Source organism: Sardina pilchardus, chromosome 15, assembly GCF_963854185.1.
Source record: "Sardina pilchardus chromosome 15, fSarPil1.1, whole genome shotgun sequence".
NCBI lineage: Eukaryota > Metazoa > Chordata > Actinopteri > Clupeiformes > Clupeidae > Sardina > Sardina pilchardus.
The window spans coordinates 26,701,904-26,714,027 of record NC_085008.1 but is presented as its reverse complement, the minus strand read 5'-3'; the positions used below and the strand labels follow the sequence as shown (position 1 = coordinate 26,714,027).

Below are 12,124 nucleotides of genomic sequence, written 5' to 3'. Positions count from 1 at the left end.
AAACCGAACTGTCCCTTTTTTTCCCCCCGCTGATCTGTCTTCTGATTGGCAGGAGACACTTTTGTGTGTGTAGTAACATAGAAGACAAAGCAAATGCTGATTGGAGAATGACTGTTGAGGAGGCTGTAGAGGTGGCTAGCTGTGACTTCCTCTCGTCTGAGAGGACTCTCTGCCTTGCTGTTGGTACCTAACGTGGAGAAATGGAGTGATGCACTTTTAAAACAGGGTTTTGGAAAAGCTCTGCATGTCTTAATGAGTTGGCCCCTTTTCCAGATCAACACTCTGCCTTTGAAATGATGTTTGTAGCATTGTTCTTGTCTACATTAGGAAACGATATAGTACTGAAACGTATAGCCCGTTTGACCTTCCTTTGTTATTTCACTAGCCCCTGTTGTCCTAAATTGGGAAAAGCACAGATTTGGGTCACTAGTTGGAAATGATTTCGTTTACGGGCACAGTTTGTGTAGTTCCATTTAGTTCGATCTATCTGATGAATTTAGATTTAGATGTTTTGTTTTGGTTGAGACACTTGTCATCCCCGGACACAGTAACTGAACATGACAGGATTGAACAGGCAGTGCACACTGGAAAGGACCTTACAGAGTTGGCAATCAATGGGAACTGTGTTCTCTGTCTTTTATATATAAATATATCTATCTATATCTATATATACACAATATATGGAAATATATGATTATAGCAAACTGTGATTGTAATGCAAATTGATATTGCTTAAACTGCACTTTGGTGTGTGAATGTGGAGTGGTAATGGAAAACTGCGCTGGGGTGGGCAATGCTGTTGAGCTGTGAAAACAAAACAAAACAAAACGCTTTTGTTCCTCACCCCCTCGCTATCCGTCTGAGGATAGCAATATCCCCTCGCTCTCCTCCCCCCCCCCTTCCCTCTCTGTGTGGTAGAGCACACCATTGTGAAATACGGTATCGTGACAACTCAAAGTGAAACATGCCATCCAAAACATTTTTTTTCTCTCTTTTCTTTTTCATTTTGTTTATTTTTGGGGATGGTTTGTTCAAGAAAGAAGAGTCTTCTCATATTACAAGGGTTTGTCTGGCTATCTGCTACAAAAAAAAGAAAAAAAGAAAAAGCAAAACAAACTTAATGCTGCGGATTGAATTCTCAACTGTGACCATATTGCTAACTGTGAATCTCAAGCAGATTTGCCATGCTTACCTTTTTTTGTTTGTTTGTTGGTTTTTGTTTTTATTTTATTTTTTTGTCTAATTGTGTCTTTCCCCCAGATTCTTCAGCCCTCAATTAAGCTATCATGAGTGCTGAGGGCAGAGAGGGGAATTTTAGTGTATAATACCTTCTCATTCTTACTCTGACTTTGAACATTTCAACTGTTTGTTTATTTGATTGTCTGTTTGTTTGTTTGCTTTTTCTAGGTAGCACCTTATCTTTGAGTTTGTATAGCTTAATCGGTGACTTCTTCAATTATGTCTCATCCTTGCTGGCTAGAATCTTCCGTGTCTCTCTGCGTGTACTCCCCATATCGGCTTAAAGCTTTGGCGCGTTTCTTCTCTCTCTTTTTTTATATTTTGGATGACGAGCATATCTACGTTATAAGGCAAACATCTCTTTCCTTCAGCGGAATCCATTTCACAAAGCTGTCTCGGAGAGAGCTGATCGTATCTTAAATTGTTCTTAATGATCCCTAGTGAATTACATCAGGCTGCTGGAGAGGTGTTGTTTTTCATGTCATTGTTGCTGTGAGACGCATTTGCTTTAGGCTACATCAACCTCTGCCGTCTTGGTGAGCTGCGTCCACTAGCTTGCGCGACTGAGCAATCATTTGTTCAAACTGTAGCACTTTAAAAAATGCGTAGAAAGATCTCTAGTGCCGTAACATTTTAGTGTTTAGACCATTGTGTTTTTTTTTTTTTTTTTTTTTTTTTTTTCAAAAAGCAACAGAAAGCTAGGTTAACTTGGCTGCCATTTAAAGCATTTAAGTTTTGGGTTTCTCGTGGTCCTCAAAGGCCTTGAGTGCTTCACACGTGTCTAAGCTCAAACCAGGAAGTCTCAAGCATCTCACTCAGTCAACTCAACTCACCTGACAAAATGAGTGTTTGACTTCAAAGCAAATCTGTGAAAGACAAAAAGGCTATCTGCTCTAAATGTTTTTTTTCTAAAGCAACTTTACCTCCACAAGTCAGTCACTTAAATAGAATTGACACGTGTTGAACAACAGTAGTTCTCAAATTATATGTATTATTATTATTTTTTTAAAATATACATGTAAAATGTCGTCCTTGCCCCACTAGTTGAATGACATTCTTTAAATCTCTTAATATGTGAGTATGCTGGACATTTAGCACAAAGAGTGCTATGTCTGAATGGAAGCCAGACGTGCTGAAAGTTTGTGTGGCTTTATATGGTCCTTCCATAGATATCAATCTAATCCGACACTGGCACTTTTGTCCTGCACCGTAGGTGAACCAAACATATTTTTAAAGACGAAAAAAAAAGGAAACAAAGTTCTTAAACTCTGAGGTAAAGGCCATAAAGACTGAATAGCTTCATGTGTAGTTAGTGCTGCCGTGTTACCTGACCTTGACCCTTGACCTCCGACTGTTGTGGTAAACAATCACAAAAGAGCACTTGCTTTTTGCTTATTGCTCTCCAGTCAACATCCTTTTTTTCTTTCTTTGATTGAAATTGAACTTGTAAATTAGCATCTCACAGATTTGCCATTAATTTTGGTTTTATGGAAAAAGAAAAGCTATTTAGCTGCAGTTACGGGGGACTGTTACTGTCCCCTGAATGATAATTACATGCATATTTTTATAATAAATAATGTTTAAACATGCCCCCAGCAGATTAGGATTACTCTTAATAAGATATATCATTTTTGATATAGTTAGGTTGGGGCAGTGGTCCCACAATAACTGGGCTAAATGTATGCCCATTTAAGCTGTATTGTTGTCCCAGGACCTGCGGACAATAGACTGTGAATGGCGCATTTGGCCCCGAGTGACCCTCTGAATTGTGTTGAGGGTTATGGATGGGGATGTATTGGGCCATGTGTAGGAGTTTTGGCAGAGAAGTCCCCATCCTCCTCAACAAAGTAGGCTAGGTATCTTATCCAAAATGGGGTTGGCCATCGAACATGACTGTTCTCTTAGCCTGAAAGAAACAATTGTGAGTTGAGGGACAGGTATACTATGAGGGTGTTGACAAACAGTGCATGACTGTTGGTTTGGATCCGTGGGGAAATGTGTGGAGGGAGATATATACAAGCCAAAGTAAGGAATGTTGCCCGTTTGAATCGAAAGCTGTGGGATCAGCTTTGGTTTATCTTGCACAAAAATAGCCCTTGCCAATGTTATTACAGAGTTATCTAAGCTTACGCATAGGCTATATTTTTATGTGACATTGATCTCATAATATACGATATACTGTGCTGTTTTATCTGTACAAAATCTCCATAGTTCCCAGTGGATATTATGGTATGTGCTCTGTTCCAAAAGCATTAAGGTGTCACATGTGAAAGCGGCTGTGTACCATACGGATCCTGACCAACTCTTGTAAAATGATGCTATTTGTTTATTTTTGTTGTTTTGCTTACCTGTTTGTTTGGTGTTTGTTTGTTTCCTTTCATTTCTGATGCCAAAAAATGGGATATGGGTAACGAATGATCTGCAAGTGATTTGGGATTTTCTCCTGCCACCCGCTTAATGCTGTCGTTGTTGCTGTCGCTCTCAGAGATTTACCTCCAGGAGTCGGTCCTGGCGCGGACCCGGCCCCACTGCGGCACAGGTCCGCGCCAGAGCCGGCAGCTTAAGTCTAAGTCACATGCTGAGGACCAAGCCACGCGGTTCCCCCACCCCCCCACTCTCCCACTCAACACAACTGCCCAGCGTTGCCCTCCTCCACCCCCACAGCCCCACCTTCCGCTGCCCTCCATGGGAACAGGTCCAAGTGCAGTAGTGCCCCCTCAACCACTGGGGCCAACTCAACCAGAAACACACACACGGACACACACACACACACACACATACACACACACACATAAACACACTGGTGTAGTCTGAACTAAACCTCAGTCTCTTACTCGGGTATCATGCAGTTTCCCTACTGCTTCTGAAGCACTTGGTCTCTCTCTCTCTCTCTCTCTGGGACTCTACATGGATAGAATAAAAAAGGATGCGTTTGTTGTTGTTGGTTTAACAATGGATTCATTTATAGTTGACTTTGAAAGAAAAAGATGCATTTATGCTAGTGAGTGAGAAAGCAAGCAGAGTCAGGTTGATTTGTTTTTTATTCTCTACATCATGGAACTAGTCCTCTGGTTGATAGTCAGGTTAACATAATCCAGTATCACAATCCTACCTCATTTGCTTCTTGTGTCTATAGCTGTGCATTTTGGAAACCCAGGAAATTGCCCATATCATAGCGCTCTTGTACAGTATATACAGTATAAATATATATATATATATTATAGATGTCTATTACACAGCCAACCTCACGTCCGAGTTGAAATAGCAGGTGACAGAAGCTGCTGATAAGGCATTTCAGATGAATCACAGATGTGTATGATGTAGTGTGATGTATCTGTGCTCTGTCATAGTTCTATATTTGTATTTCTGGTTAATGTTAATGTTTTTGTTTTTTCTTTACAGTAATCTGATTTTAACTGGTTTGATGGTGCTACCAGCAAGCATAGGTTGACTAATAATCTGTGTCTCTTACCTCAAATGGTGCTAACTTTTTACGGTTTTAATCATCCAGTCGTATGCAGTCAAAATATCCAAACATTTCCACACAATGTTCAATAATCCTCACAGACAGGAAAAAAAAGAAACGATCATAGTGTAGAAATTGTCAAACAAATCCAGGTTCCTGTTAATTACCTCGTAGTTTGCTCATATGTGATTGTAGCTGTGATTTTGTAGCAACAGTAGAACAGTGCATCTGTGTAAGCTTCTAGTCAAAGCAGCAGTGTTTTGTTTTTTTTCCTGTAGGTACATGTAATTGCCATCAACACACACGTAATCACTCGTGCACACACTACGCACATATACGCACACACGCACAAACACACACACACACACATACACACAGACACACACGTCCACCCCCCAATGCTGTCTCACACTCAGCCACCCCGTACTGGACTGGGCAGTCATAGTCAATACTGATGTGGTCCTCAGCAAAAACCAGGTGTGTCGCACAGCAGGAAAAGGCCATGCTGTGATACCTCCTCAAAGACGTGTGTTTCCACAGAATGTGTGTAGTAATAAGATGATGACAGTAGTTCAAATGCAGTGTAGGCCTACCTCTCTGCTTGAGAGCTTTGGCATTACCAAAGTGGTCCTCCCCCCCTCTCCCCATTCTGGAGATGCATTAAGCATTGCTCAATTGACACGTGTGTTAGGATCGGCATTGTAATTAGCTGAAATGAGTGTGAACCACTAACGGCAACAATTTGCACCCTATCGGTCAGTTAAAATTACGCATCCAACTAGATGCCCTTAACCCTATGAAGGCTCGTCAAAGCTGAGCATTAAGTTTGTAAAGCAACATGGAACCTTTTATCGATCTACACACAAATTCTATAAACGAAATGTAAACTTGTGTGTTCCAAATCTATTGGATTTCAGCACTTGGCGTCGGCTATGATGGCTTTATTAGAATGCTGTGAGTTCTAATCTTGCGCATCAGGCTGTGTTAATGGCGCCTCCTCATTGCTTTTCCGAACCAAGTGCATTTTCCTTCTATGCCCATCTCAGTTAGGGTCACTCAAGTTATTCTCGCTGCTGAGTAGAGTGCACAGGTAGACTCACACATACTAAAGAATCTTTTCCAAAAAGAAATGGACAGAAATGGTAGATGAAAGGGGGTGCTGTCCTTTTTTGAATAATAACTGTGAACATATAATCTTTTCAGGGTGTATTTTATTTGTTTCTTTTCTTGTTTGTTTATGTGGAGGGGTGAGTGAGGGCAATTGATCGGGGCAAATCAGGGCCAGACGCCAGCTGTGACGTTGTTCCCGTGACCCGAAAAGTTCCTCTTTTCCCCCCTCGTGGGTTCGACCAGCGTTCCCGTATGATTAAGCAAAAGCATTTGCGGATTTGTAGTCTTTAGGCTCCAGCTCTATGAGAGCTGCGGGATTGTGGCCCCAGCACTGGGCATCAGGTGCCAGGGGAGCATGGGAGAGCGAGAGGGAGGCCCGTTGACTCGGTCGCCCCACAGGTTCGTCCCCTCCACCCCCGCAACCCCCCTTGAAAATGGAAAATACACCCTTGCAAAACCAGTTGCACCTCCACTTTGACTGCCTTTTGCCGATTAGCATCTACTTCTTGTGTGTTTTTTCGCTGCGGCCGGGTACCCCTGTTTCAGTGTACAGATGAACAGAATAAAGTCAAACTTTTATTCTACACTTCATCCAGGTGACTCCTGTCTTCTTGGCTCCCTCCAGTTGATTCACTTACTAGACATTTTCTAGACTGGGTAAACCCAGCCCGATCTGCCGGCGATTGGATTTCGCCCTGCAGCTCAGGCTGGAAACCTGCATGTTTGTCTCTCCTGCCTCCTGTCCAGGTTTGCTGGAACCAATCACAAACTAGCTTATCCACCAGGCGCACCCAAATCGTTGGTGTGATTGGTTGAAGGACTATCCAAAAGCGTACAGTCACTTGAACTATGCCAGCTGATCATGCCTTTTGTACAGTAAAAATACAGCACAGACTCCCTAGACTAATTTTCAATTGTAAAAGAGATTGAGCCTAGTCTGGTGATAGCCAGTCCAGACATATTCATCAATAACTGCTGAATTCATTGCATGCATTTGATATAGTTCTAATTCTGCACAAAGTACTTAATTTAATCTGAAGTCGGCGTGTTCAAATGCTGCAAAGGTATTACAATCCCACAACAGTGTGATTCAGGTTGAATAAAAATTGTAATCTGTCTATCTCTGTTACAAACACTTTCAAATCTTTAGGTCATATGGAAAAACAATGTTTTAAACCTGCCAGGGGTCTCTTTTTTTCATCTGCTTGTCAAATAGTTTGCTGCGATGGAACAATCCGTGGTTGAGCTGATCAGAATATTGCTACAGCACTAGTGTGTGTATGGGCAGATCAGAGCTGGACATTTCTCCTCTGCTGCGGCTCAGAGACGGGGGGGGGGGGAGGGGTTGTCGGGGGCGCAGATTTGGCCTTGGCGAGGGGTGTTTGATGTGGCAGTGCTCGCAGGAGGCACAGGCACGGGCCCAGGATTAAAAGCCAGATTGATCTGGGTGTCCGTCAGAGATAAGCAGACTGGACACTCGGAGAGGGTTTTTTTTTTTTTTTTGAGTCTGTCTTGCTGAGTGTGTGTGTGTGTGTGTGTGTGTGTTTTGCATTGTGACAATTTCAGTGACCGACAGCTAGAAACCCTGTGTATGTGTTGGCTTTTATACATAATATTACGCATAACGTATGATCTTGATAAAGCGTAAATGAAAGATTTGAAGTATTTAAGAGCAAATTGGAGAGGAAATAAAGATCAAATAACCACACAACAGCACTCCGCACTTTCACTATTGGCCCCAGTAGGCTGTTTTAGAACTTTTTGATTGTCTTTTCTCTTTCCTCTTTTTTCCCCCCATCTCGGCGGGGCAGGGAGGGGGGGAGGGGGGTGGGGGGAACTGGTCAGCCCCTGTGGGAGGCCCTTGGGGTTGGTCGGCATGTGGGTGTGCAGTGTGTGTGTGAGTGGTGGTGGCGGCGGTGCATTTCCATAGATTATTGCCGCACTAAGCACTAGTGTTGCACATCCAGCCCTTTTCAGAGCCCGAGGGACAGCGCTCAATGTCATTAACGCTAACAGTTGCCACATGCCTGTAATGTATTGCTGGCTCCGCTATTGACAATGAGATGATTCAGTGTAGTAATGATGGATGGCAGTGGGAGCCTCGGCCTGCAGAGCGAGCGAGCGACTACACACACGCCTGCACTTCTGCAGCGAGCTCAGGGAACAGTGTGTACTCTACTCGTGCTGCAGCGAGCCTCTTCCCAGCCTTCTTAGTTACTGCGGGGAGACCAGCACTCCTCCCTACAGCCAATGGCTACCTCCACTCCTAGCTACAGCCAATGGCTACCTCCACTCCTAGCTACAGTCAAGGGCTACCACCACTCCTAGCTACAGTCAGGGGGCAACTATGACTATCTCCACTCCCGCTTCTCAGCTCGTACAGAGGAAATCTGAATTGTGAGGAGGTGCGAAAAGCAAGCGGGTGAAAACATTCCACCCTCTGCTACCACTTAACAGCAGCCGTCCGACCCGACCTGTCAGAATCCACTGGGACGGCACTTTCCTTTAGTGTCGGAAAGATACACAGAGTAGTTGAGGCTCTGATGACCACTCGTTTGAATGCGAGTGTTCTGCTTTGCCCGCTGTGGTGGCTGCCCATCCACTGCGTTGTGATGAGAGATGGGGGCAGTTCAGGAGTGGACAGAGGTCCAGCGTGCGGGAATGGCACCGCTAAACATATGGCTGCTGTCGCATCGCTTAAAAAGCCCTCGGTGACCCTGAGCACTCTCTCACCGCCAGCGCCGGACGGCTGGGGCGGCCGCCACGAAAGGGGGATGGAAAGACTGAGAGAGAGGGGGAGTGTGGAAGACGGAGAGAAAGAGGAATGGAGAGAGTGTGAGAGGAGGATGTGCGTGAGGGAGAGCGGCTGGACACGGCCTGGTTTAATCAGCGCAGCGTCCAGACGCCCAGCACGTCCATCAGCGTCCCTCTCAAGTGCTGTCACACCTAAGGGCCAGGACCGCTCAGTCAGCCTCTTCTCTCCTCCCTCTCTCTTTCTCTCTCTCTCTCTCTCTCTCTCTCTCTCTCTCTCTCCCTCTCTCTCCCTCTCTCTCCCCTCCTCTCACAGCAGTCTCTCTCTCACACGTTCACTCACTCTCTTCATCTCTATCTTTCTCTCCTCCTCTCATCTCACAGCATTTACCTTTGAGCCTCTTCACTCCTCTTCTCTCTCTCTCTCTCTCTCTCTCTCTCTCTCTCTCTCTCTCTCTATCTCTCTCTCTCTCCGTCTCTCTCTCCCCCTCTCTCTCATCTCTACCTGTGTGAGGCCCTTAATTGGGCAGCCTGCAGGACAAGTGCTGTGGCCAGAGGGGGAGGGGCTTATGGGGAACCTATGGAATGGCCAAACGTGAGGAGATGAATGTGAACTCCAGGCGTCTGTTTAGAATTCCACCGACTGGATCGCCACCATCACGTTTAACCTCCTGACAGAGTTGTGACTCAATACAGTGTGTGTGTGTGTGTGTGTGTGTGTGTGTGTTCATGTGTTATGTGTTAAGTGAGAAATGAAGAGTGAGTGTGTGCACATGCGTAAATGTATGTGAGAGAAAGTGGGAACGTTCAAATATATGCGTGTGTTGTTCTCTCTCTGTGTGTGTGTGTGTGTGTGTGTGTGTGTGTGAGTCACAGACAGATAGAGAGAGGAAGGCTATGTGCTTGTGTGAAAATATGTGTGTGTTTGTGTGTGTGCAATAGATTCACCCAAGTGTGTAATGCAATCAAGCATGAGAGAAGGAAGCCTGTTTCTGGCAGCACACACACACAGTCATGCTTTTTTTCTCACATGTATAATCCCTGAAGGAAGAAAATGTATTTTTCCGCTTGAAAGCCAGCGGTGAAATTCATCCTCACTCGCTTGACTCAGTGTGTAGCAGGGTGTGTGTATGTGTGTGTGTTTTTTTTATTATTATTTTGACTCATTATTTTTTTTTTCATTTGTTGACTCAATAACAGCGATCAATATTTCATGCAGACTGCACTCAGTTGGCCCTTGTGAAGGCCACTAGAGCTGTGCGTTTTCTCCTTGTTTTCTATTAGCGGCTTTGCCCCCCAATGCTGTCGTGGCACTGTTTTGCTTTGTTTAGTTTGGTGTTTTTCCTTAGCGAGGTTAAAATCCTGAGGAGTGGAACATCGGTCGCCTGAGCAGATACCCAATAAATGCTATTAACTTGTGGGCCCGCAGCCTGTGGAGCCCCACCATAGTTCAGTGGCTAATCAATGGCTGAAATCTTGCTTACAGTAGATTGTTTTTATGGGGTTTGGTGTATTGATACGCGGACATCGATTTGGGCTGCATGGCATGGGGAGGTGTGTGTGTGTGTGTGTGTGTGTGTGTGTGTAAGAGTTACTTTTGGTGGTGTTGGTGGGATATGTGTGTTAGTGTCTGTTAGGAGTAGTGCGAACAAACGAGCGAGTGTATCAGAGATCTTCTCTGCTTATATTTTCTTTTGTGTGCGGCTCCATTTTCCTTGTCTGGTAAAGTGAATGGGAACGTTTGCAGACAATAGAGGAGAGAAAGACAGAGAGAGAGGGAGAGAGAAAGAGAGAGAGATCTAATGAGTTGTGCCTTGGGTCGTCTGAAAGTCATTAACTCACATGGTTGAGCATGCCAATCACACCGGCGGCTTTCAGCAGCGAGAAGGGGTCTCGTTGATCTCTTTGAACACGTTCCATCCTTTGCTTGCTACCACTCTTTTAAATTGAGATATTCAACTTCATTGTGATATCCGCTTAAATATTCTCTATCTTCAGGTCCATTATCCAGTGTTTGATGAGAGTTTTTCACCTTTCTCCTCCCTATCCTAGCTACCCAACCTTAAATGTTTTGAGGGACAGTTAATTTAAATAAACGGTTGGACAGTTAAAATAAGATGGTATTAATAGCTGTCTGTCACAAACTCTTCTCTTTGCTTTTAAAACAGGTAGTGCAGTGTTTGAGACCTGGCAGCAGTAATGAGCCAGTGATGGTCACCTGTTCTGTGGGCCTCATGGCCAGTAATGGGCTGTGGAGAGAGACTGCTGGGTTGTGGAGAGAGACCACTGGGTTGTGGAGAGAGACCACTGGGTTGGAGGTCTGGCTGCCTCTTCCCTTTGACTCTGCCGCTCTCCCTCTCCCTTTTTTTGTCTTGTCTTGAGCCGAAGCCGTTTCCAAATGGCTTCAATTAATGCAGAATGCTCCCTCAATTTAAAAATCCAAAGCTATCATGAATTTTTCATACTCCCGGCATTTAAGCTAATTAGTGCGCAAATGAAGCACTTTGCGCTGCGACTGCACAGAAGGGGCTGACATTGATGACCAATGTCACTGTGACAGGGCCACTGGCAGCCCCGATGCTAATCACTACGCCTGCTTAATATTCCGGCCTCTCTCCTCTCTCTCTCACACACACACTCCTCTCGTCTAGGCTCTCCTCTCTCTCACACACACTCCTCTCTTCCACCCTCTCTTCTCTTGCTGCACATGTTCTCTGGCTCTTCTCTCTCTTCCTCCATCTGTCTCTAGCGCTCGCTCTCTCAGCCTCTTTTCCTTCTTTTTCTTCCTTTTCCTTCTTTTTCTTCAGTTATTGCCCTTCCTCTTTCCTCATCTTTCCTGTCTCTCTTTCTCTCTTCTTTCATCTGTCTTCTCTCCTTCTTCTTTATTTTTCGTGTATTGTCTTTCTCTCTATCTCTCTCTCTCTACCTCTTCTGCTTCTCTGAACGCTGCTTCGGCTGCCTCTCTCTGACTGCTATGATCTCTCTCTGTCCACCAGGACAACTATGTAACCTGTTGATGATGATTAATAATGGCCATTAAAAGAGCATACCACACAACTGGTGGAAACTGGTGGAAAAGTAATGTCTAAATGGCAGCGTATAGTGGAGTTGCAGATACGCTCCCTGTCCTGAGTTCCTCTCGTCTCCATCTACAGTCGGCTGTGGAGCTCTTGAGTCAGGATAGCTGTGTTATGTATCGCCACTAATGAGGCTTTATCTGCATACGTGCCCTCTCTCCGGCAGGCATCTACAGAAGTCGCCTGTCTCTAATGCATATTCTTCTGGGGGGCACCTTTTTGCCTCTCTCCAGTACACTCTCAAACAGGGCTGTGTGTGTGTGTGTGTGTGTCTGTGTGTGTGTGTGTGTGTGTGTAGGCGACCCAAGGATCCCCTCTTCCTCCCTGTGGAAGTGAGCAGGGGGCGCAGAGGCATTATGCTAATGACATTATTGGGTTTCAGGAAGCCATGCTGATTAAATATTCATGGGCTTTGATTATGGTGAAATTAAGACTGAAGGCCGGCCCCAGCCAGTAGGGAGGCGCTCCTTCTGTAAATAAT

At 44.8% G+C, this 12,124-nt stretch overlaps 1 protein-coding gene across 2 annotated transcripts in view; it reads left to right on the top strand.

Moving 5' to 3' along the window:
• Positions 1-12,124, top strand: part of agbl4 (AGBL carboxypeptidase 4) — a 384,426-nt gene that overhangs the window by 290,592 nt on the left and 81,710 nt on the right. The window lies entirely within an intron of this gene.